Source organism: Mauremys reevesii, linkage group 12 (assembly GCF_016161935.1).
Source record: "Mauremys reevesii isolate NIE-2019 linkage group 12, ASM1616193v1, whole genome shotgun sequence".
NCBI lineage: Eukaryota > Metazoa > Chordata > Testudines > Geoemydidae > Mauremys > Mauremys reevesii.
Window position 1 is genome coordinate 23,922,641 of NC_052634.1, and position 26,757 is coordinate 23,949,397.

The 26,757-nt window shown below is 51.7% G+C and overlaps 1 non-coding gene and 1 pseudogene across 1 annotated transcript; both read left to right on the forward strand.

Annotated features, from left to right (window-relative positions):
• Positions 1-706: 706 nt before the first annotated feature.
• TRNAC-GCA lies at positions 707-778 on the forward strand. The gene has a single exon. It is a non-coding gene; the product is annotated as a tRNA-Cys (tRNA).
• Positions 779-9,018: 8,240 nt separating this feature from the next.
• On the forward strand, positions 9,019-24,137 carry LOC120375731 (annotated as a pseudogene).
• The last annotated feature ends 2,620 nt before the right edge of the window (positions 24,138-26,757 follow it).

A 26,757-nucleotide genomic window follows, 5' to 3' on the forward strand; every position in this document is an offset into this window, starting at 1 on the left:
GTGTGCATGTGGTGGGTGCCGTGTGCAACGCCCTGTGCCCATGAGGAGGGGACCGGAGCTCTGCCGGCAGGAAGATTTATCCTGCAGGAGCCCTGCCCCTCCCCAGGGGTTCCCCTGGAGCAGAGAAGCTTTGAATCCTCGCTGGAGACTAGAGACGCCCGAGCAGCACAAGCTGCCTGGCAGAGGTTCTGGATCAGGGCCTCACGGGCACATTGGGTTCATTCCCTCAAGGCTGCCCTGCCCAGTGCCAGGGCTGCTCTCATTCCCCAGCACAGAGGGGGCTGCAGGCTCTTTGCCAAGCTGGATCTCAGCTCAAGGCAGATTTAACACTAGCAGGGGGCCCAGGTATGTGCTGGTGCCGCTCAGGGAGGGAATCTGGGCCAAAGACTGATTAGAAATTGGGTAACACTGAAATGGGACTAGAAAGACCCTTGATGGGACGTGGCAGGTAGGTAGCCCCCATTGTGTACCGTGCCCTCGACGAGAAGTCTCTGGGAGAGTGGGTTCTTCCTGATGGGCCACCAGCACGTCTCGTTGGTCCTGATGTCGGCTGCTCCTTTGCTGATACTGACAAGCTAGTTGTGGGCCTTTCCCACTCACCCCATAGCTCCAGGATGCACAGACAGCAACACTGGTGTGGAAGAAACGAACTCCACTCTCAGGTTTCAAGATCCTTGAGATCACTGACTTGCCAATGTAATTGTCAGGGGGTATAGCTCAGTGGTAGAGTGTTTGACTGCAGATCAAACGGGCCTTGGTTCAAATCCAAGTGCCCCCTTAAAAGCCTGGTCCTTCAACAAAAAGTAATTGCATATCCATTTCCATTATGTTCAGGAGCTCCACTGACTAGGGATGAATGGAAACACTCAACATTTTCCTGTGCAAATGCATAAAAATCTAGCAAATATGTCCCCCAGCTGAAATCAGTTCCAATCCTCTAAGAGTCTAGTTTATGTTTTCATCAATGAAACAAAGGCACATGAAGACACATTTGCAGGTCCTTGGCCTCCACGGGCTACAATGTGCAGAAGGACAAGAACCACATCCACTTGGGAAGCATGGACTAGTCTGTATTACATTTGGTAAGTAAGTTGCCATTGGGACTGAAAATTCTACTGGAGGTGGACAGGAGCCTGTTGAAAAAATAAAATAACCAAGATTTACCAAACTCCCTGTTACACATTCAATCCTCTCTTTTTTCTATTTTATTAACCTGGGAGCAAGTTACCAGTGACCCAGGGCTGGGGTGGAAGAAGGTGCAAGTGCGGGGAGGAGCCCAGGGCTGGGGCAGCAGGGGGTGTGTGGGTGGGGGAGCACTGGTAGGGGGGAAGGGGAGAGTCGAGAGCAGGGGCAGCACAGGGTGTGGGTGGGGGTGCGCCCTGGGGTGGGTGGGCCGGGTGTGAAAGGGGTGGGAGGCCCAGAGCTGGGGTGGCATGGGGTGCTGGTGTTGGGTGGGGTGAACCCAGGGCTCGGGAAGCAGGGGGATGGGAGGGCAGACAAATTTTTTTTGCTTGGGGAGGCAAAAAACCTAGAGCCAGCCCTGCCTCCACATACCGTAAGGTAGGTAGGAGCGGATCATTATTATCCCTACTTGGAAGAGTGAGAAGCTCAGGCTGAGACAGGAGAATTGACTTGTCTTAGGTCACACGGCCAGCCAGTGGCAGAGCTGGGAATAGGACCCAAGACCCCTGATTTTCAAACTAACCATCGGATCTTGAATTTCATCCATTGAATGACCTGAATAAAGTGCTCTCAGATGAGCTCCAGACCAACAGTGCACAGTAATTATTCAGCAAGTATTTGAGGAGAACTGCAATGTTAGAGAGAATCATGACCTGCTCAGAGACCATTAATGCAGAGAAGCAGCAAAATTCAAACATATGACTGGTTATGACTTATTTCCTTGGTCTTAAAAGAGAACAACAAGGACCTGAGTCTCCTCCCTGTCAATAACCCCCTGCTGAGCCAATCAGGGTAGAGACTGAGGACGGGAAGCTGACGGTTCTCAGCAGGGAGCCTAAAGGATGGTTCAGGTCACTGGTGGGGATCACTGCCCAAGCACTATTTCAGCCCCACATTTTTGGGTGGAGCTCCCACAGTGGGAGCTGCCAAACACTCCCCCGCAACACATACACACACCCCGCTCTTGGTGTTGGGAGGGAAACAGGTGAAAGGACAAAAGAAGCAAGAAAAGAGAAAGGAGGAAGGGATGGAGGAAAAGGTGAAACACAAAGGATAAACCCTAATGTCTCCAGTAATTCTAGGGGACAAAATCCCTGGTGTGGAAGAAAATTCTGCCTCCTTAAGCTCGTGTTTTCCAGGCTTAGATTTCATCACCAGATGGATCAGACTGAACAGGTTTCAAACCTCAAGGAGGCTCTTACCTTGTAAACAGGGACGGCTGGTCTCTAGTAAACTCCCTAAAAGGGAAGGAGAAAACTCGAAAGAGGTTCCTCCTGGCGCTCACGTCCGTGAACCCGAATACTCTCTCAGTCCTCAAAGAGAGATCTGGAGAAGGAGACTTGCTGAAGCAAAGCCACAGGGGTCTCTGAGGTTTCCCTGGCCCCTCGCTCCTGTCCTGCCTGGCTGATGTCAGCATCTCTCTGTGAGGTCACCACCTCCCCACCATCTTTGACCAACAGTCTGAGGTCCTGCAAAAGGCCTTTGTGATGTCACTGCCACACCCCTCCCTTGCTGGGCTAATGTCCTGCCCCTGCCCAGGCACTTTGGAGGTTTGAGCTACTCCCTGTGGATCACCCCACTCAAGGAGCGTTCGTTCTAGGAAGCAAGCCGGCTGGACAGTAAAACATCAGATGCTGCTCCCAATACTACACTCAGTTTTTCAGAAATTAGTTGACTTTATGGCCAGAAGAGACCATTAGAGCATCTAATCTGACCCCTGCATATCACAGGCCTCCTGTATAACCCAATAGCTACTTTTGGGGCAAACACATTCCAGAAAGGCATCTAGTCTCCATTAGATGACATCAGGAGATGGCAAATCCACCACTTTCCTTGGTAGCTTGTTCCTGTCGTGAATCATCTTCACTGTTGAATATTTGTGCCTTAGTTGTAATATGAATTTGTCTCTTTTCACCGTCCAGCCATTGGGGCTTGTTCTGCCTTTCTCTGCTTTAATACCCAATCTTTTCTCTCCATTAAGGCCCTTCAACACCCCCCAGAGCCCAGACCCCACAGCCAGGGCCCCAGACACCCCCACAGCCCCAGCCAGGGTCCTGCCAGATCTTCCCTGGCCCCCAGTCCCCAGAGCCCCTGGCCAGGGGCCCAGACACCCCCAGAGCCCCACCAGCCCCAGGGAGAGCTGGACACTGGCGAAGGGGAGAGAAAATGGGGCACAATCGGGGGGGGGCAGGGAACTTCTCAGGGGTTGGGGAGGGGGTCACCCTGGGGCTGCTCGTGGCTCTCTAGGGAGAAAGGGGGCAGGACGGGGGGGCGGGGGGTCCCCACGGGGGGGGCAGCGGTAAATCCGAGGGGATCTCAGCCCCCCCCCCCTTTCTCTCCCCGCTCCCCGGGGGCACCGGCTCCCCCCCCGCCCCTTTCCCACGGAGGGGCCGGGCATGGGGGGGAGTTAATGAAGGTCTCTCCCGCCGCGATGTGCGCATGCCCAGAGCCCCAACGGCACAAACCTTCTCCGGCCCCGCACGAGCCAGACAGAACCGCAGCGCGTGCGCACTCCCGTTCCGGCTCCCTCGCCGACGTCACTTCCGGTCCAGGGAGAGTCCGGAACTACATCTCCCAGCCTGCCCCGGGGGCGCTCCCGCCCTCCCCAGCCCGGGTAAGGGAGGGGTCAGCAGCTGGAACTGCGCATGCTCCGTGCGAGCCCCGCTGGGGGCGGGAGAACAAAGCTGCTGCTGCCGCCTCCGTGTGAGCCGGTGAGTGAGAGACCCCGTGGGGGGGGCGGGCACGTGACTCTGCCCCGGGGAACCTGGGAGTAGCCTCGGAGCCGCCTCGGCCCCGGGAGCTGCATCTGGGATGGGGGGGGCGGAGCCTGGGGCCCGGGGGAGAAGCCGGAGTTGCGGGGGGGGAAGGTCGGTGGGACGCGCGGGGCCGGGGAGTTAATTGGCTCCTGTCCCTGTTGGCGCCTCTCGCCCCCGGCACAGAGTCTCTCCGGTTCTGCCCCGTTTCTCTCTCGGGGTCTCGCTCGGCCTGTAACATCCGGGGAGATTCGCCCCCCCCTCCTCGGGGGCAGATTTGTGGCCCCCCCCTGGGGCAATGGAGCCTGTGCTGGGGGGTCGGTTTGCACAGAGAGGGGTCGGCTGGGGGCGAGGACGCGCAGGGCAGTGAGCGGCACCTCTCAGCCCAGCACAGGGGCACTGGATACACCCTGCCCCCGCCCTGTGCTGCCAGCCTGCCCCTCCCCACTGCCCCAGCGCCCCCTCCCCATGATCCGCTCTCTCGGCTCCCCTGTGTCCCCCGGTCTCCCCGTTTTACCTGCAGCGATTTGTCCTTGTCCGGGTGGGAAATTGTTGCCCAGGTCAGTCCCCAGCACGTGGCTGCCCCTGGCGGGGTGAGATGCCGGTTCTCTGCCGGGGGGGGGGACGGGAGGGGCACGTGTCCCCCGTGGGGGCTGCCCGGACCCCGGTTTCCCAGTCCCAGTTACTGCCCCCAACTACCAACACATCCACCAGCCACCTGCCCATCCCCCACTGCTGCCCCCTTCCCTCATCCAGGGACCTGCCAGCTCCCCCCCCTTTGCCCTCTTAAAGCAGCTCCTCACAGGGCTCCCTGCTGCCTGTCGGGGGTGGGAGGAACCATCACTTTGTGTATATGTATTGGATAGTAATATAAAATCCAGTCCAACAGCCCCCCTTTTCCCTCTAGTTATGTAGCAGTAATATAAAATCCCCTCAGATCTCGACGGTGTTCATAGACTATCAGGGTTGGAAGGGACCCTCAGGAGGTATCTAGTCCAACCCCCTGCTCAAAGCAAGAACAATCCCCAACTAAATCCTCCAACAGATTTTTACCCCAGTTCCCTAAATGGCCCCCTCAAGGATTGAACTCACAACCCCGGGTTTAGCAGGGCAGTGTTCCAACCACTGAGCTATCCCTCCCCCCTTTCATGTTATCACTTGCGTAGTTTCTGATATGTATTCTCTGCAAATCTAAAAATTATCCTAAGCCCCACTTTTTCTCTAATTGTCTATTTCTAAATGACTATGGCCTGAGATTTTTCCCTGTCTCTTTAATTATAAAATACTAAGAAAATCTCAGATTTACACCTTTTCTCAGATTCCTGAACATGGATATAAAATATTGGCAAATGTTGCCCATTTTCTCTCTATTCAGTTATCAGATATTGATGTGAAACACTCAGATTTTACCTCGTATCAACAACTGATATAAAATCCCTCTGATTTTCCACTTTCCTCTCTAAACGTATTTAATACCCATCAAACCCAGAGGCCTCCCCCTGTTTGGGGGATCAGTGGTTCCCAGCTGGTAACAGGAGAGTTGGCTGGACCCTTTTCTTTTCTCCAGCTGGCACTGGGTGAGGAGGTCACTCTGAGTGCAGCGTGGGTCCAGCAGTATCCCAAAGCCCATGACAAATGGTCTCTGGGAGGGGTTGCTTCCCGCAGTGTGAAGATGTAGCTAGTGACAGGGCATGGACCTTTCTTGCCCTTCCATTCTCCTGTTAAAGCAGCACCGCCCAGGGATCCCTCTGCCCGGGTGACTGGCCAGCAGGGGGCAGTGATAACTTTCTATCCACTTAGCGGACACAGTGAGGTAACTGTTGCTGGGGTAGGGGATGGGGTGTCTGTGTGGGGAGATTGCAGCTGGAGCTGAAGGGGCATTGTGGGAGGGGGAGGCCTCTGGGTGACTGGGCAGGGGGTTCTGGAGGTTTGGGGGGGGGGGGGTTCTGATGTGCCCAGCCCTGAGGCTGTGGGTCCTGGAGGTGGGTATCGCTGGGGACTTGTTGGTGCAGAACAGTGAGGGTGGGCGTCTCTTGGGGAGGCGGGGCAGGGGGCTGGAGGGAGCCTGGTGCTGTGCCAGGGGCTCAGTCGTGCCCAATGCACAGAACTGGGTGGGGGAGTGCCAGGCGCTAGGTCGGGATGCCAGGCAAGCAGAGGGAGGGGTCCCATTGTAAAGCATCAGGGGGTCCCAGGCAAACGGCCTGGCAGGTCCTGCTGGAGGACAGGTGGGGTCCTAGGCAGGCAGTAGGGGAATCCTGGGCAGGCAGTGAGGGACTGAATTCCCAGTGAGCGGTCCCCTGGGGTGGGGGTCCCTGGCTGTTGGGGGCTCTTGGTGGGGGGAACCTTTAGGATTCCCAGCCTGCCAGTGATGGTCTGGTGGGGGTTCTCTGGCCAGTGGGGTGCTGAGGGGTATCTGGAGTCCCTGTTCAGGGATTTTGGGGGTTGGGTCCCAGGAAATATCTGGTGGGACTCTGGCTGCGGGGTCTGGGCTCTGGGTACTGGGGGTGTCTGGGGGGCCCTGGATGGAGGCTCTGGGGGCTGCTACTAACCATGCTCCTTCTCTCTGATCAGCTTGTGCCAGAATCCTGACTCCAAGCACGTCCCAGCATTCCCCAGCCAGGCCCAGTCACCATGATAACTTTCTAGCCACTTACCAAACATCTTGAAAACTCCAGGACCTTCCAGTTCCATTGGGAAAATTTGTCCCCCGGGTCCTTATACTGGATCTTGAGGGTGCGGCAGGTGGGAAGGGGGCTAGAAATGCCACACAGTGGTCTCTTCCACAGCATTCTGGACTCATTCATTCTGAAATCTGGTTTCATTGAGACCATTGTTAATCCAGAGTCACTGTATGGAAAGACAGGGAGTGACTCCAGATGGACAGTGGGGCAAATGAGATCAGCAGTTCTCCCTGTGAGGAGGGGCTCTCAGTAGCTGCTCTCCCCAGAGAGCTAAAGGAGGGAAGCTGCTCAAACGCTCTGTCCCTCTCTGCCCAGGATATTGGAGCTCAGCTTCCTGAGTCAGACGCTGTAGCCTCCATTGTGATCTGGGAGACCAGGCTTAGCAGCTGCTGCTCCCCCAGCAGGGGCTCTGTGCTGGGATGTGACCTTAACTAAAGCTGCTTCTCTGCCTGGCCCAGGTGATGACTTTCTCCAGCTGGTCCTAGCCCCTTGGGGCAGCCCTGGGCCCTGTTAATACAAATTCTACCACAGACTCCAGGTAACTGAAAGTCCTCTGGGAAAGTGCTGGGGACTGGCAAGAAAGTGACTCTACACCAGGGGTGTCCAAAGTTTTTTTGGTGAGGGCCAAATACAGAAAAATAAGCAAAGGCCCGGGCCACACACAAGAGGTGTACCGGAGCCCGGGGCGAGCGGACCTGCCGCAGGCATGACTGCGGCGGGTCCCGTCTTCCCGCGGCTCCGGTTGAGCTCCCGCAGGCATGCCGGCGGGAGGTCGACCGAGCCCGGACGCAGTGACTGCGGCGGGTGCCGTGGTCCCGCGGCCCGCTTGACCTGCTGCAGTCATGCCTGCGGAGGTCCAGCCGAGCTGCGGGACGAGCGCCTCCGCAGTCATGCCTGCGGCAGGTCCACTCGTCCCGGGCTCCGGTGGACCTGCCGCAGGCATGCCGGCGGGAGCTCAAACGAATTTGCTGCGGGCCAATAAAAACTGACCCGCGGGCCGTAGTTTGGACACCCCTGCTCTACACAAACAGCCTCTCCTCCCATTAGCAATTGCCAGGAGCAAATCCAGCCATGGGAGAGCAAAGCCCCCAGGAATGGGACTTTCCCAGCCAGAGGGGCAGGGAGAGAGGACAGGGGAAGGAGAGACTGAAAGGGGCAGTGGGAGAAATGAGTGGGGGGGAGAGATTTCCAGTTCTCTAGTCCACCCAGACACATGTATTGCAGCATCCCTGGGCAGAACCACTTTCCAGTGAACAAGAAAAGGATCAGACAGAGGAAAAGCTGGTTCTTGACTCCATATTCCCCCTGCTGGGGTGTGACTGCGGGGGTCAGTGTCCGAGGAATCCCCACAGTGACTCCTTTGGTGTTGCTCTTTCTAGCCTTGTGTTCAGAGACTTAGTTATGAGATTGGGAGAGGGAGAAGGAAGGTTAAAAATCTCTCTGTGGGCTTAGCCTGGCAGGAGGGGCCAGGTCTACACTGTAATACAGAGATTGAGCATTTTCCCAGGATGGCAGAATCTAGGATGTCTGTCTGCAGGGAAAGGGCCTGGGGGAATCGTCCTGTGACATTAACTAAAGCCTGTTCTGTAACCCCACAACTGCCCTTCTCACCCTCCCAGGCTGCAGAATGACGTCCGTGTTTCACTCCAGCTCATCCCATCCTGCCATGGGACAGGGGAGAGAAATGGCTGCAGAGGAGCCTGTTCAGGTAGGGACTATCGGGGGGTAGCTGGTGGGTTCCTGCAGGAGGGAGAGGGACAGCAAATACACTGGAGATGGGAAGATTTGCACAGTCTGGTTTGGAGCAGGGCAGGAAATGCACAGGGTGGGGAAGGGAGGAGGACAGCTTGTGACATTCCTGCTGGGGGGAGTTTAATGATTGGCCCATATTCTAGGAACAGACCCATGAGATTAGGAGGTGGAAATAACCTAATTTGTGAAACAGAAAATAACCCTCCTACATGGGGCTAGGAAAACTGACCAGACTCCCAGTGCTGGAGCCTGACCTGACTAACCAGTGGCTGCTGTGAGATATGAAGGGGACACCCACTAGTGAGGTTTAGGGGAGATTCCCCTCCTTTCGTATCCAGCTCTGCACAATGGGGAGGGTGCTGGGCTTCCTACCGGAGATCTCTCCCTGGTCCCTGCTAGGGGCTCCATCTCCTTTATTCGTCTGTGGCTAGTAGGAGTGTGATGGATCTGCTGGGAGAGAAAAGGGACTCTCTATTCGTCCCTTAACCTGGTGTTTCCAGGATGCTCTGAGTGGGGTGGAGGTGGGACTCTGACTGTGATCCACCCAGAGCTTGCATTTGATTGACTTCTCTCCCCCACAAATAGTGGGGCTGTGAGTGAGGGAGCAGGTACTGAGTGTTGGACTCTTGCTCTTTCAGAGGCCAGTGACCTTCGAGGAGGTGGCTGTGTATTTCTCCAGGGAAGAGTGGGCTCTGCTGGACCCTGCTCAGAGAGCCCTCTACAGAGACGTCATGCAGGAGAACTATGAGAATGTGACCTCGCTGGGTAAGGATTCCTGTCCCCTCAGTTCTTGGAAGGGGAAATGAAGAGATACGGTTCATGCCAGCCCCACAATGGTACCTCTACACTGTCCTGTCTCTGCATCACCCCAATATGCCAGTGACCCACACAGTGCCACAGACCCTCCCCTGCTGCAGAACACAGGAACAATATTGCACAGTCTCAAATATCTCCTGTTTGCATAAGTAAACTTCTTTGAGATGGGGTGACCACACCTGCATGCAGTGTTATGCTCCTACAAAGCACATGGGATCTTTATAGAGGAAGGTAAACACGCACACACACACACACACCCTCTGCCAGAGCAGTTCATAGTTACCAGTCCCTTGTAGCTCGAGTCAATCTAATGGCCAATTACACTGAGCACGAGTGTGGGGCTGGGCTCTTGTCGGTCGCAATCCAATGCTCCGGGAGTGTGGCAAGATGAACCAAACTCCCATGGCCAAGCACCCTGGTTCTTATAGGGTTTTTTCCTTTGTTGAAGTCTATGGATTTTGCTGTATCAGTTTGTGATCGGTTACTTCTTAACTGGTGTAAACATTCCAGTGCACCTCCGAGAGGGTCAGCCTGTCCTTTGTTCTCATTTAATCAATTGTCCTCAGGGGTGCCAGCCTTGACCTCAGGGTCATCAATCTGCCCTTCGTTATGGATGCGCGTTGATGATTCTTTGATGTCCTTTAAGTCTCTTGACTCCTTCTTCCTTGACTCTGGCTATAACAATGGCCTTTACACCTTCTCTTTTCCTGATGCATACATCCTCATTCACACAAACCCACTGAGAATACAAACAGTAGTGTTTTATATCGAGCAAAGAGGCATTGCAAATGAAACCTTGCCTTCAATGTTTCTCTAATCTACTTAACATAGACACAATAGAGAATCCTGTCTCTTACTTACTAAACCTTAAAACAAAGAAATGTAGATTTAACTAGAGTGCCTAATTTGTAATACATAGAGGAAACCATAGTAGACAGTGTAACTTATCCTAAAACAAAAGGTGACCATAATCAGTCAGAAGGATTGTTCTGGTCTGTCATTCCTTTCTGCTATTCAAACAGGGTGGCTGACAGGACGAAATCAAATCATACATTAAATTCTCTCAGTACATTATAAAATCCAGCTCCTACAGCCGTATTCGAGATGTGGGCGTACCATAGATTTGTATACAGGCAATATGATATTTTCTGTCTTTTCTATCCCTTGCTCAATGATTCCCAATGTTCCGTTCGCTTTTTGACTGCTGCTGCACATTGAGTGGATGTTTTCAGAGAACTATCCATGATTCCAAGATCTCTCTCTTGAGTGGAAACTGCTAATTTAGACCTCATCGTTTTATATGTCTAGTTGGGATTATGTTTTCCAATGGGCTGCACTATGTGCTATCCTGACATCTAGTACTGCTGAGATCCTGCATTCAGTACTATCCCTACCCTTCCTGTTCCCTTTCTCCACTGAACCCCACCAGCCCATGCTTCCTGTTCCCAGCTTCCCCAGGACTCTCTCATTGTCTCTGGACCTCTCCGTCAGCAAGAAGCAGTGGCAGGGAGACTTACCCTCTCTCTGGAGTCTTGGATTTCTGGGACATGGATTTACTTTCTCTGTGTTTTGGGAGCCTCTTTGGAATTGAGTGTCTGTGACGTTAACCACAGTGCAATCTGGAGTGAACAGCTGTGTCCCCTCAGTTTCCCAAGCTGGGGTGACTTTTACACTGTTTTACTGTGAGAGCAGCCGCTCCTGGGCAGTTAACACACAGTCTCCAGCATGTAACTTGCTCCCAGCTACACAGTATTGAGTGCTGCTAGTCAGCGACTCATGAGTTACAGTGCAGCACAGGAAAACCCCAGAAAAGTCTCTGTTCCCAGACTTCCCTGAGAAATCTGCATCTTTCCCTGTCCAGCACACTACTGAACAAGGCAAGCTCATATGACGTCTGTCATTTTATCTGTGGAAAATGACATGCACCAGCCTTGTTATCCCATGTAGATGAGTGGACTCATCCCTGCAGCACCCCCTGCTGGTGACTTCTGGGAATTAGCTCATTCCAGCTCCGGCGCACCCTCTGCAGGCCAGTGATCCGCCTGTCCTCTGGCCCCCCGTGTCCTTCCCTGGACCTGGTGCCCCTTTTACCTGGGGTGCTGCCCTCTGGCAGTAACCCCTCAGTCTTAGGGTCTCCCCTCCCCAGGGAACTCCCACCCTCTATTCCCACCTTGGCTCAGTATAAGGCCAGTCATCGTCTAGCCCCACCCCCTGGGGCAGGCTGCAGTATCTGCCACTCATCACTGGCAAGGACGGTTTGGACCTGCTGCCTTTGCCTACCGCTGGGCTGCCCTCTGCAACCCCCCAGTACCTATTGCCTTCTGCTAGGCCGCAGCCTGGGGCTTTCCAGGCTGGAGCTCCTCAGCTCCTCTGCCTTTCCCCAGCCCTGCTCCACTCAGGTACCCTGTGTCCAGCTCCCTGCAGCCAGGCCCATCTCCCTCTACAAACAGAGAGAGACTCTATCTGCCCCTGGCTTCTCTGCCTTTATAGGCCAGCTGAGTCTGTTTGGGGCCTGGCCCCAGCTGCAGCCACTTCCCCCAAGCAGCCCAGCCTAAAAGCTGCTTTCTCCAGCCACAGCCCCCTCCCAGGGCTGTTTTTAACCCTTCAGGACAGGAGCGGGGGTCCACCCCGCTACATCCCAAATGCAGTTTCCAACACACTTTAATCCAAACACACTAGTTGGATAAAACAATAAAACAAGATTGTTAATTACCAAAAAAAAAAAGATTTTAAGTGACTACAGGTAACGAGGCATAAAAGTCAGAATTGTTTACAAAAGAAATGCAAGATAAAACACAAACTAACATGCAAGTCAGAGGTGGGCAAACTACGGCCCACAGGCCACATCCGACCCGCGGGCCCAGCCTGCCCGGCCCCTGAGCTCCTGGCCGGGGAGGATCCCCCCTCCCCTCCTCTCCCCTGCTGTCCCCTCGCCCCCGCTGTCCCCCTGCAGCCTCAACATGCCGCGCCCTCAGCGCTCTGGCCCACCGCTCCTGGGCAGTGCTGCAGCGGTGGGGCTGCAAGCTCCTACTGCTCTGAGTGGCATGGTAAGGGGGCTGGTCTGCGCGCTCCTGAGGGACCTCGTGTCTAGCTCCGGCGAGCCGCGTGGCTGTGGTAAGGGGGCCAGGGCCAGGGGGTTGGATAAGAGGCAGAGAGTCCTGGGGGGCAGTCAGGGGACAGGGAGCAGGGGGCGGGTGGTCAGGGGATGGGGAATGGGGGAGTTGGATAGGCGTGGGAGTCCCGGGGTCTGTCAGGGGCGGGGGCTGGATATGGGTTGGGGCAGTCAGGGGACAGGGAGCAGGAGGGGTTGGGTGGGGTTCTGGGGAGGGAGGCTGGGGGTTTGGGAGAAGGCGGTTAGGGGACAATGATCGGGGGCTTAGATAGGGGTGGGATCCCAAGAGGGTTCTGGGCGGGGTGTTAGTGGTGGTGGGGTCTCTGGAGGAGGTCGGGGACAAGGAGCAGGGGGGTTTGGATGAGTCAGCAGTTCTGAGGGGGGCTGTCATAAGTAGTTAGTTAAGGGTTAAGGTCTACCTGTAAAGGGTTAACACAGACCTGGTGAAACACCTGACCAAAGGACCAATCAGGGAAGAGAATTTGAAAATCCCAGAGAGCGGGAACTTGGGTCTCTGTGTTCTTTGTTCTGAGTTCTTAGCTGTCTGGACCTACACCAGTCCAGATGTTTAATCAAGTCTGCTCATCTTTCTGAACTAATTTCTTCTATTCAAGCTAGTGAGTATTAGAAGAACTGGGTAATTGCATATAAGAATCCTGTGTCTGCAATTCTGTGTGTTTGCATTGATTATTCGTAATTTTGCCTGTATTGTTTGTACTGAGGAAAAGGGAGAAATTTCTCCAGGGATTAATAAGATTAGACCCTATGAATGTCTATCTTGGATTCATAGAGATTGTGTATTTTTTCTCTTCTTTCCTTTATTCTTTAATAAACTCTTTTAAGTTCAGGACTTGGTTAAGTTCCTTACCTGTGGATTCAGGAAGGAAGCTAGGCGCCACTCTGTGGAGACAAGGGTTGTCTCCAAGCAGAGAGAGAGCAGGAGAGGGAGGGGGGCCGTGGGCTGCTTCCCTGTGTGTAGAGATTCAAGGGGTTTGAATCTGGGTTCCCCAGGGGAAGCTTGGGGGACAGGCAGTGCGTCAGACACGTTAACCTGACTGGTGGCAGAGAAGGAATCCTACCCTAAGGGTTAGGGTGGGGAGAATACCTCATGGGTCCCCATCTTTGAACCCACAAGCTCAAAGTGGGGTGAGACCCCATGACATGGTGGCAGCGGAGTTTCGAACCCATTGTTAGAAGAAATCTTCAGCCAGGTTGGCTGGAGGGAATTGAGTTTCCAGCAGGCTTTGTTGGAAGCAGTTTTTCTTTTGGGTTGCTTGGACAGGCAGCTTGAGGAAAAGCAGTTTTCTTCGGGTGGCATAGAAAAGCACCTTGGAGGAAAAGAAAGTGTGTGCATTCCTTAGGTGGGGGAAGTGCCTCACAGGTTTGCTGGGCAGATAAGGATTCTCAAGCCAGAGGTTTTTTGCTCTGGTTGCAAGGAGGTGTGTCCCTCCTTTGTGTGATCAGGATTCCTTGGGTGGGGGGAGTGCTCCTCCGAGCTCATCCCGTCCAACAGGGAAAACAGGTTTGGTGAGGAGAGAAAGCTCCTGAAGCCAGTTTTTTTTTCCTGTGACTTTTGAAATGCAGAAGCCAGGAAGCCACTGAGATTTTCACTAGTCTTTTCTCGCAGAGAGACAGAGAGTTTTTTAGATTTTCCCTGTTGCTCAGTACAGAACAATAGAGAGTTGCAACACACAATTTGCTCTACACAGGATTAATTTCCCTTTCTTTACTCAATTTTTCATAAACAGGGAGGGGTGTCCAGCACCCCAAGGCACAGATATGACGGAAACAAGTGACCAACTAGAGCTTGCTCGATTGCAAATAAAAATCCTGGAAGCCAAAGAGAGAGAACACAAGATGGCCATGGCAGCCATAGAGGCAGACCAGAAAGCCAGAGAGGCAGACCACATCAGACAAATGGAATTAAGAGAGAAAGATCTGGAAATCCAGAGGCAGGCTCTGGAAGTAGAACAGGCTAAGCAGCATAATCCACCACCCCATCCACCTACTGATCAAACTTTTCGGAAAAAATTTCCCGCCTACAAGGCAGGGGATGATGTGGAGGCCTTTTTAGAAAACTTTGAGAGGGCCTGTATTGGATACCATCTTCCTAAAGACCAATACATGATGGAGCTGAGGTCACAGCTCAGCGGACAATTATCCCTTGTGGCAGCTGAAATGCCTAGAGACCAGATGGACGACTTTCCACTGTTCCTAACCAAGGCCAGACTCAGAATGGGCATCACCCCTGATCATGCCCGTCAGCGTTTCAGAGCCCAGAAATGGAAACCAGAGATGTCATTTCCAGAGCACGCTGCTTACCTGGAAAAACACTATTTCTCATGGATATCAGGATCCAAGGTTAAGGAACTAGACGACCTACACCTCCTGATATTGATGGAGCAGTTCCTAGATGGTGTTCCTGAGAACATTAGACGCTACATCCAAGATGGTAAACCAAAAACTCTCACTGAGGCAGGAGAGATTGGAGCCAGATGGATGGCATCGGTAGACAACACGAAAACTACTGCCAAAGGGAGCGAATCACACAAGGTACCCACCGAGACTAAACCTTACCATCGAGGGCCAATCAAGCCCACACCTACAACCCAAGCACAGTCACACCCTACCTCTTCTTCTACCTCACCAGTTTCCAGTAAACCAACACAACCCCGTGACCCATCAAGTGGGCGATGTTTTGGATGCAATGAACTGGGGCATATCAAAGCCAAATGCCCAAAGAACCTGAACCGGGTCCAACTCCTTGCACCTGCACACCAAGGAAACCCGGAATTAGATATCTCTCAAATACCCATATGCTTTAGGAAACTTTGAGAGTGGACGGAAAGGAAGTTATCGCATGGAGAGACACTGCAGCACATGTGTCAGCTATCCACCGAACCTTCGTGGACCCCAAATTCATCAACCCGAAAACCAAAGTGACAGTTCGCCCCTTCATGTCAAAACCTGTAACATTACCTACAGTGCGTTTACCTGTCCAGTACAAGGGCTGGTCATGGACGTGGACTTTGCTGTCTATGACAATTATTCTGTCCCCATGATACTGGGCAACCACTTGGCCCATCACGTTGAGCCGCCAGAAACAGAGGGAGTGGTTACACGCAGCCAAGCCAGACGAGCTGCTGCACCCATCCCTGTTCCTGAGCCATCCACCAAGGACCCGTCTGTTTTACCAGAGACACAGACAGAGGTTGTGGAACCGGATCCAAGGCCAACACCTACATCAGCCATAGTTCATCCAGTCCCAGAACCGAACTGGAAGGGCACCCAGCGCCAGCACCGGCGCCAGCTATTACAACTCCACCGCCAGAGGCGACAACGGGCCTGAACTGGAAAAACCAGCAGACAACCCTACCCTAGAGGCTCAGCCGAGCCTGAAATAACACCTCGTGGACCAGCGGAGAGCGGTTCACAGTCAACAGAAACAATCTCATCACCTACATCACTTCCAGAGGAACTGGTGTCTCCCGCCTCAAGGGAACAGTTCCAGACAGAGCAGGAAGCCGATGACAGCCTCAAGAAAGCATGGGCGGCGGCACGCAGCAACCCACCGCCTCTCAGCTCCACTAACCGATCCCGGTTCGTTGTGGACCAAGGACTTTTATACAAGGAAAGTCTTTATGGTGGACACCAGGAGGGCTGGCATCCTCAAAAACGGTTGCTAGTTCCGACGAAGTACCGGGAAAAGCTCTTAAGCTTAGCCCATGATCATCCCAGTGGCCATGCTGGGGTGAACCGAAGCAACGACAGGTTGGGAAGGTCCTTCGACTGGGAGGGGATGGGCAAGGACATTGCCAAGTATGTCCGGTCTTGTGAGGTATGCCAAAAGGTAGGGAAACCTCAAGACCAGGTCAAGGCCCCTCTCCAGCCACTTCCCATAATTGAGGTCCCATTTCAGCGAGTAGCTGTGGATATTATGGGTCCTTTCCCAAAAAAGACCCCCAGAGGAAAGCAGTACATACTGACTTTTGTGGACTTTGCTACCAGATGGCCGGAAGCAGTAGCTCTAGGCAACACCAGGGCTCAAACGGTGTGCCAGGCCTTAACTGACATTTTTACCAGGGTGGGTTGGCCCTCTGAAATTCTTACAGATTCGGGAACAAATTTCCTATCAGGGACCATGAAAGACCTGTGGGAAACTCATGGGGTGCATCATTTGGTTGCCACCCCGTACCACCACCAAACTAATGGCCTAGTGGAAAGGTTTAATGGAACATTGGGGGCCATGATCCGCAAATTCGTCAATGAACACTCCAATAATTGGGATCTAGTGTTACAACAGTTGCTGTTTGCCTACAGGGCTGTTCCACATCCCAGTTTAGGATTCTCACCATTCGAGCTGGTATATGGCCATGAGGTTAAGGGGCCATTACAGCTGGTAAAGCAGCAATGGGAGGGGTTTACACCTCCTCCAGGGACTAACATTCTGGACTTTGTAAGCAACCTTCAAAACACCCTCCGAGACTCTTGGGCCCTTGCTCGAGAGAACTTAAGAGATGCTCAAGCGGAGCAAAAGGTCTGGTATGATCGACATGCCAAGGAGCGGTCCTTCAAGGTAGGAGACCAGGTCATGGTCTTGAAGGCGCAACAGGCCCATAAGATGGAAGCGTCCTGGGAAGGACCATACATGGTCCAGGAGCGCCTGGGAGCTGTTAACTACCTCATAACATTCCCTGATTCCTCTTTAAAGCCTAAAGTGTTTCATGTTAACTCTCTAAAGCCCTTTTATCCCAGAGAATTACAGGTCTGTCACTTTACAGTTCAGGAAGGAGATGACACCGAGTGGCCTGAAGGTGTCTACTACGAAGGTAAAAGAAATGGTGGTGTGGAAGAGGTGACCTCACCACAACCCTGCAACGTCTGCAGCGTCAACAGATCAAGGAGCTGTGCACTCACTTCGCGCCCTTGTTCTCAGCCAACCCAGGACGGACTGAGCAAACCTGCCACTCCATTGACACAGGTAATGCTCACCCGATTAGGACCCCACCCTACAGGGTGTCACCTCATGCCAAAGTTGCTATTAAACAGGAGATTGACAACATGTTGGAGATGGGTATCATCCGCCCTTCTACCAGTGCATGGGCATCTCCAGTGGTTCTGGTTCCCAAACCAGATGGTGAAATACGCTTTGTGTGGACTACCGTAAGCTCAATGCTGTAACTCGTCCAGACAACTATCCAATGCCACGCACTGATGAGCTATTGGAAAAGTTGGGACGTGCCCAGTTCATCTCTACCATTGATTTAACCAAGGGATACTGGCAGGTACCACTAGATGAACCCGCCAGGGAAAAATCTGCCTTCATCACCCATGCAGGGGTGTATGAGTTTACTGTACTTCCATTCGGACTGCGGAATGCACCTGCCACCTTCCAAAGGCTGGTGGATGGTCTACTAGCAGGATTGGAAGACTGTGCAGTTGCATACCTCGATGATGTGGCCATTTTCTCTGATTCATGGCCTGAACACCTAGAACATTTGAAAATGGTTTTGAGCGCATCAGGCAGGCAGGACTAACTGTTAAGGCCAAAAAGTGTCAAATAGGCCAAAACAGAGTGACTTACCTAGGACACCAGGTGGGTCAAGGAACCATCAACCCCCTACAGGCCAAGGTGGAGGCTATCCAACAGTGGCCTGTCCCAAGGTCAAAGAAACAGGTCCAATCCTTCTTAGGTTTGGCCGGATATTACAGGCGATTTGTACCACACTACAGCCAAATCGCTGCTCCACTAACTGATCTGACCAGGAAAACCCAGCCAAATGCAGTTAAGTGGACTGATGAGTGTCAGGAAGCCTTTATCCAGCTTAAGGCGATGCTCATGTCTGACCCTGTATTAAGGGCCCCGGACTTTGACAAACCCTTCCTAGTTACCACTGATGCATCTGAACGTGGGGTAGGAGCGGTACTAATGCAGGAAGGACCGGATCACAACATCCATCCTGTCGTGTTTCTCAGCAAGAAGCTGTCTGAGAGGGAAAGCCACTGGTCCGTCAGTGAAAAAGAGTGTTACGCCATTGTGTATGCCTTGGAAAAGCTACGCTCATACCTTTGGGGACGGCAGTTCCAGCTACAAACCGATCATGCTGCACTAAAGTGGCTTCATACTAACAAGGGAAACAACAAAAAACTTATCAGATGGAGTTTAGCTCTCCAAGACTTTGACTTTGACATTCAACACATTTCAGGAGCTTCCAACAAAGTTGCTGATGCACTCTCTCGTGAAAGTTTCCCAGAATCTAGTGGCTAAAAAGTGTTCTTTACATGTTATATGCTTAGTAGTATATGTAATAGTGCATGTGTTTATTACTCTGTTGGTTTTGCAGTTTAGGAGGAAATCACCGCCAGTGCTCCCACTGTTGGTGATTTGGGGGGCGTGTCATAAGTAGTTAGTTAACCCTTTACAGGTAGACCTTAACCCTTAACACAGACCTGGTGAAACACCTGACCAAAGGACCAATCAGGGAAGAGAATTTGAAAATCCCAGAGAGCGGGAACTTGGGTCTCTGTGTTCTTTGTTCTGAGTTCTTAGCTGTCTGGACCTACACCAGTCCAGATGTTTAATCAAGTCTGCTCATCTTTCTGAACTAATTTCTTCTATTCAAGCTAGTGAGTATTAGAAGAACTGGGTAATTGCATATAAGAATCCTGTGTCTGCAATTCTGTGTGTTTGCATTGATTATTCGTAATTTTGCCTGTATTGTTTGTACTGAGGAAAAGGGAGAAATTTCTCCAGGGATTAATAAGATTAGACCCTATGAATGTCTATCTTGGATTCATAGAGATTGTGTATTTTTTCTCTTCTTTCCTTTATTCTTTTAATAAACTCTTTTAAGTTCAGGACTTGGTTAAGTTCCTTACCTGTGGATTCAGGGGAAGGAAGCTAGGCGCCACTCTGTGGAGACAAGGGTTGTCTCCAAGCAGAGAGAGAGCAGGAGAGGGAGGGGGGAAGTGGGCTGCTTCCCTGTGTGTAGAGATTCAAGGGGTTTGAATCTGGGTTCCCCAGGGGAAGCTTGGGGGACAGGCAGTGCGTCAGACACGTTAACCTGACTGGTGGCAGCGAGAAGGAATCCTACCCTAAGGGTTAGGGTGGGGGGAGAATAACTGAGGGTCCCCATCTTTGAACCCACAAGCTCAAAGTGGGGGTGAGAACCCATGACAGGGGCAGTCAGGGCGGGAAGTGGGTGGGGTCGGATGGGGGGTGGGGCCAGACTGTTTGGGGAGGCACAGCCTTCCCTACCCAGCCCTCCATACAATTTTGCAACCCCGATGTGGCCCTCTGGCCAAAAAGTTTGCCCACCCCGATCTAAGTTAACAAGCTGAAATGGATTGAAAGCAAATGTTCTCTCACCATCTGCTGAGACAGGCTGGTTTTCCTTTCAGCCAGGACTCCCCTAACCCGCCCCTGCTGCCCAAGTTCAGGTCTTCAGAAGTTGTCATGAGCAGAGGGAAAGGGGAGAGAGAGAGTCTCATGCATTTTCCTCACATCTCTTTACAATTCAGTCCTTTCTACTAGAAACAAATCCAGTTCTCAGCTGAGTCATGGTGACAGGCTCGTAGATATGAGCTTCAAGTGGTCCCTGTGATGGAATGTAAATGTCTTCTTCACACCTTCCCCCTGCCGCAGAGTGGCTATTTGTCCAGCTGTTTGCCTTGCTGTCTCCGAGAAACTGATCTTCCCGAGCACTGTAACTTTTTCAGTAATATCATACAGTAAAATCTCATAACTTTAGATACAGTGTTACACATTTTAGAGTATAATATTCAGTAGATTATGTGTTTTCAAAATGCCATTCTGTGTACAAAATTGATCATAATTTTCTAGAAGAGTGAACATAGGGGTACAGACTGACACAGTGTCTGTCTGTGTGTGTTCCCAGCAGATATGTGGGTATTTCAATACATCATAAGCACAGTGTTCATCATCTTCAAGGACCGGGGGAGCTGGTCCTGGAATTCACTGTGGAATTCACTGGGAATTGAATTTTACCAAGTGTGACACTGTATGGAATTGTGAGACATTTTATGTTATTTTTTTTATTATCAATACCAATTTGATACAATTGAAATGACTTGTGCTAGATATGCCATGACAGGTGTCAGTGAAAATGTTATGCTTTTCCAAGTATGATAATTTTGTTTCTATGTTTGTATCACCTTTGTATTGTGAGTTATAGATTTGTAGAGTAGATCTGTATTTCCAGACTTGGGCAGTGTTTCTGGGTGAGACATATTGGCATCAGCGCTGCCTAGGCTGTTTGATGGCCCATCAGCTGTACAGTGAGACCATGGAAAGGATCAAGGGCAGGGGTGGGCAAACTTTTTGGCCCGACAGCCACATTGGGGTCCCCAAACACCCTGGCCCCACCCTCTATCCGCCCCCTCCCACTTACCGCCCGTCTGCCCCCTCAGAATCCCGAGCAATCCAACCCCCTGCTCCTTGTCCCGTAGCGCCCCTCCAGAGACCCCCAACTGCCCTCCCAGGACCCCACCCCTACCCAACCCCGCTGCTACCTGTCCCCTGACTGCCCTGACCTCTATCCACCCCCCTGCCCACTGACAGACCCTTGGGACTCCCACACCTATCCAGCCCCCGTCCTCCCAGAACCTCCGCCCCATCCAACTGTCCCCCGGGACTCCCTGCCCCTTATCCAACGCCCCCACCCCCTTACCATGCTACTCAGAGCAGTGTGTCTGGCAGTCACGTGGACCACGCAGAGCCAGACACACTGCCCCGCAGGAGCGCACAGCCCCGCCCAGCAGGAGCACTGCCCGCGCGGTGGCGTGGCTATGGGGGAGGGGCTAGTCTCCCCAGCCAGGAGCTCAGGGACCGGGCAGGATGGTCCTGTCGGCTGGATGTGGCCCGTGGGCCGTACTTTGCCCATCCCTGATCAAGGGCATAAACCTATTGAGTCAGCAAGACATGCAGGGGTATGTCTGTGTGCTGAGACCTCCGAGGCTTTTCCATGCCATGTGCTGTGAAGCTTGTGTTTGGGACACAGGAAGTACAAGCCACATGGCAAAGGGAATATAAAGGGCAGCTGCATCATCTCCATTTTGTCTTCAATCCCTCTTCCTAACTCTGGAGCAACTTCTCTACAAATTGAAGCCTGGAACAAAGGACTGAAAGACCCATCGAACTTGTGGATGTGTTCCAGACGGACTTTCAAGCCAGCAGCTCAACAATACTGCTAATAACCTGATATATAGATTTTGGAATGCATCTCACTGCTTTCCCATTTAACAACTTTTTTTGTGTCGTGTCCTGTCTTGTCTTTCCATGCTAAAGGATTGGCTGGCAGTGTGGTCTTTTGGGTAAGATCCAAACCTATGGTGATCTTGTAATGTGGCTGACCTTTGGGGTCAGAAAACATTTTGTATATGAGCAGAGTTTTTAAATAACCTCTCACTGTACTGGACCTAGGTGCTGATTGGGAGTCGGAGAACTGGAATGCAATAAAGGGGGCCGTGTGATTTCTTTTTTCAGCTTCTCGATAACCCGTGTGTGGGATCAGAAGCACAGTTTGTGACTGGTCGTTGAGTTTAACTTCAGTGTTAACCACCAGTTTTGGGAGCATCTGCTCTCCCTTTTTCATCCTGCTCTGACCCTGGCATTTTCAGTGTGGACTGCCCCAGGCACACCCGTCACACTAAGCACTGAAGTTAAATTAATAGAATGTTTTTTATGACAAAGTTATGAAATCAAGTGACCTCCTTTGTTTTCTTTCATCTGAGCAGGGTTTCCAATTTCCCAACCTGATGTGATCTCCCAGCTGGAACAAGGGGAAGAGCCATGGGTCCCAGACCTCCAGGGTTCAGAGGAAAGAGAGATCCTGAGAGCTCCCTGCACAGGTGAGGAAATATTAAACCAACTCAGAATCTGTAAGTGCCTGAAGGAAACATCTGGGATGCCCTACAATGCCCTTGGAAGGTCTCTCAGTTCAATATTGTCCCTAGCAGGGGTCGTATCCTTAGGGTAAATATAGCTCATGGCTTCCTGTAGACACTAGCAGACACCAGGCAGTAGCTTCCTCCCTTCCCCCTGTGAATTTGGATGGGATGTGAAGCCTGAATTGATCCCCTCCTCTCTCCTGTTTGGGGAAGAACTTGTGGGAGTTCAGTTCCTGATTTTTATTTGACTTCTCTCCAGTACTTGTATTGGCTTGGCCTTCCCCTTTCCATCCCTGTTTGAGGTTTCTGTCTGTATCACAGCAGGTGACGCAATGGTATGTGAGAAAGAGGAGCAGAATTCTCAGCAGGAAAATGTTGAGCAAGTGGATAAACACAGAGCATTATCACAAAGATCGAAAAGGAATGTGTCCTGGAGTCATAAGCAGGAAAAATCCCATGACATTCAGCACAGACCAGAAGGAGAGCAGGGAAACCAGCCAGGGGAGAAAGTGGGTAAATGTATTTCCTGTCAGGAAACTCAGAAGGACCTCAAGGAAACCACAACACAACAGGAAATCCTCAGCAGAAAGAGAAAAAATACATGCAGTGAGTTTGGGGAAAACGTATGTGATTACTCCATCCTTATAAAGCATCACAGAATCCACACAGGGAAGAGGCCCTATGAATGCAGTGAGTGTGGAAAATGCTTCCTTAGCAGCTCAGCCCTTTCTCAACATCAGAGAATCCACACAGGGGAGAGGCCCTATGAATGCAGTGAATGTGGGGAAAAATTCACTCGCAGCTCAGTCCTTATTAGACACCAGAGAATCCACACAAGGAAGAGGCCCTATGAATGCAGTAAGTGTGGGAAAACCTTCAGTCGCAGTTCACACCTGCTTACCCATCAGAGAATCCACACAGGGGAGCGGCCCTATGAATGCAGTGAGTGTGGTAAATGCTTCACTAGCAGCTCAGGCCTTTATCAACATCAGAGAATCCACACAGGGGAGAGGCCCTATGAATGCAGTGAGTGTGGAAAATGCTTCACTGACAGCTCAGCCCTTTCTCAACATCAGAGAATCCACACAGGGGAGAGGCCCTATGAATGCAGTGAATGTGGTAAATGCTTCACTAGCAGCTCAGGCCTTTCTCAACATCAGAGAATCCACACAGGGGAGAGGCCCTATGAATGCAGTGAATGTGGTAAATGCTTCACTAGCAGCTCAGGCCTTTCTCAACATCAGAAAATCCACACAGGGGAGAGGCCCTATGAATGCAGTGAGTGTGGGAAAAACTTCACTAGCAGCTCAAACCTTCTTGTCCATCAGAGAATCCACACAGGGGAGAGGCCTTATGAATGCAGTGAGTGTGGAAAATGCTTCACTGACAGCTCATCCCTTTCTCGACATCAGAGAATCCACACAGGGGAGAGGCCCTATGAATGCAGTGAGTGTGGCAAAAACTTCACTAGCAGGTCAAACCTTCTTACCCATCAGAGAATCCACACAGGGGAGAGGCCCTATGAATGCAGTGTGTGTGGAAAATGCTTCACTTGCAGCTCAGGCCTTTATCAACATCGGAGAATCCACACAGGGGAGAGGCCCTATGAATGCAGTGAGTGTGGAAAATGCTTCACTGACAGCTCATCCCTTTCTCAACATCAGAGAATCCACACGGGAGAGGCCCTATGAATGCAGTGAGTGTGGAAAATGCTTCACTAACAGTTCAGCCCTTTCTCAACATCAGAGAATCCACACAGGGGAGAGGCCCTATGAATGCAGTGAGTGTGGGAAAACCTTTATTACCAGCTCAGACCTTATTAGGCATCAGAGAATCCACACAGGGAAGAGGCCCTATGAATGCAGTGAGTGCGGGAAAAACTTCACTCGCAGCTCAAGCCTTTCTAAACATCAGAGAATCCACACCGGTGGGAGACCCTATAAATGCAGTGAGTGCGGGAAAACCTTCTGTGGGCACTTAGCCCATGTTAGTCATCAGAGAATCTGCAAGGGAGATCAACAACATAAACACCTCTAGGGCTATCAATACTTTTTTTTCTCTAATAATTTTCCTGATTCCCACATAGGATGTGAGGTTGGATGGACCTTTACTATCTGCCAACAGTGGCCAATGCTAGGTGCCCCAGAGGGACTGAATCTAACAGGTAATGAGCAAGTGATCTCTCTCCTGCCATCCATCTCCACCCTCTGACAAACAGAGGCTAGGGACACCATTCCTTACCCATCCTGGCTAATAGCCATTCATGGACTTAACCTCCATTAATTTATCTGCAAAAAGAACAAGGAGTTCTTGTGGCACCTTAGAAACTAACAAATTTATTTGAGCATAAGCTTTTCTGGGCTAAAACCAACTTCACTGGATGCATGCAGTGGAAAATACACACACACACTCAGAGAGGACATGAAAAATTGGGTGTTGCCATACACACTATAACGAGAGTGATCAGTTAAGGTGAGCTATTATCAGCAGGAGAAAAAAACCTTTTGTAGAGGCTTTCATGGCCTTTGAGAAAGCAAGACAGAGCTTTGGAAGACCCAGCAGGGTTTGTGGCCCAGGAATTTTTCTCAGATTCCACTGAGACTTCAACTCAGATTGCAGGATTCAAAGTCCTGAGTGCTGGCCCTTACACCATGGGACCAGCAGAGCACCTGTTGATTACTGTAGACTTCCAGCAGGGAGGACTCTGTGGGCAGGGGCGGCTCTAGGCATTTTGCTGCCCCAAGCACGGCAGACAGGTTGCCTTCGGCAGCTTGCCTGCGGGAGGTCCGCCGAAGTCGCAGGACCAGCGGACCCTTCGCAGGCACGCCGCCGAAGGCAGCCTTCCTGCCGCCCTCGCGGTGACCGGCAGAGCACCCCCAGAGGCTTGCTGTCCCAAGCATGTGCTTGGTGTGCCGGGGCCTGGAGCCGCCCCTGTCTCTGGGGACAATTTTTTCTGGCAGGGAGGACTCAGTGGGAACGTGCCTCTCTGGCCAGCCCTGCATTTGCTGAAAAAGTCAGCACACAGCACTTTGCTGCAGGCCCAGAGGCCTTTCTTCCTCCAGACTGTGAGGCCAGTGGACAGGTGAGGCAGTAGCACCTTCAGTCCCAGGCAGTAAAGGGCCCTTCCTGGGAAAGGCCATGTCCTGAAAAGGAAAAACTAAAGTCAAGGAGAGTCCTTCTAAAACTCTTTAGGTATGTCACAGGGGGAAAGTGTTTCTTTGCCTCACCAGGGACTTGAACCCTGGATCCTCAAATTAGAAGGCTGATGCGCTGCCAACTGAGCTAGCCAGGCTCACACTCTCCAAACAGCACATTTTGTACAGAAGAGAAACTAGTCAAGAAAAATGAGGGCAGGAAACTATACAGAAAACCTGCTACTCTCGCTCTCTTAGCAGTCCTAGCCCCGCCTGCTCCTCCATCTGGTGCCCTGAGGCCGTATTCTTTTTTTTGTTAAATATCAAATCCAGGAGAAAACACAGTTATACAAAGCAAAATGAAATCACAAACAGAAATGTCATTGGAAATACAGAAATAAAAAAGGAAAATGCAATTCCCATCACTTTATCATATCTGGGCCATTCCTGTATCGAGAGCACCCGCGAAGGTCCCTGTGTGCTTACGAGAAACGTGAAGGAACTCATACCACAGCCTGAACATGCAACTCAACTGCTCCCAGGTGCCACAGTAAAACCCTTTCCCTGCTGTGACGTTGCACTCCATAGGATTTTATTAAAGTATGCTAATGAGTGTGAATATAAAGTGACTGGACTATGCTTCATTCAAAAGGTCTCTTGTGAGGTATCATTACAAAGCTTATAATCTACGGTGTGTGTTCATCCTATTGTATGAACCGATCATTCTTGGATCTGAAACTAGAAATATGAACTATAACTCTGAGGTCCTGTTGTAATGATGCAAAGTGTGGGCCATTAATAGTGGTTTGGACTCTTGATGGCTCCCATTAACCAGGACAATTGACTGGAGATGGCTCTGTCCTGCACCATCTGTGAGTCAGGCCAGGAAGAATGAAGGCTTGGGGGGGGGGGTGTCTCACGGGACATGTGACCATGTCACCTGGTACAGGAATCCATCTTAAACCTGGGGCTCTTCCCCAGGAGAGAGACAAAAGATTCCTGCCTTGTACCAAAGCTCTATAAGAGGGTGGAACTGAACAAACATGCTGCAGTCATGAAACATCCCCTAGCTACCACCTGAGCTGGAACAAGGGCTATAGCAGGTGAAAAGATTGGGCCCAGACAAGAAATAAGTCTAGTCTTTGCAGATGGGACCTTTCCCTCCAGTGCTGGAGGATTTGCCCTTCTCATCTACCCTTGTCCCAAGCAGCACAGCAGGTAGGAATCTTAAATGTGCAGAGGAGACTTAGGAGCAGAAACCCCCCCCCAGACCTTCTATGCAGTTGGCACTTGCCCCTCACTGAGCAGGATTGAAACTCCTACAGGGCAGGAGCAAAGCAGCAGGGTGAAAAGAACCTGGAGATGCTAGGATTGAACCCAGGACCTCTGGGCATGTGCTCTACCACTGAGCTACATCC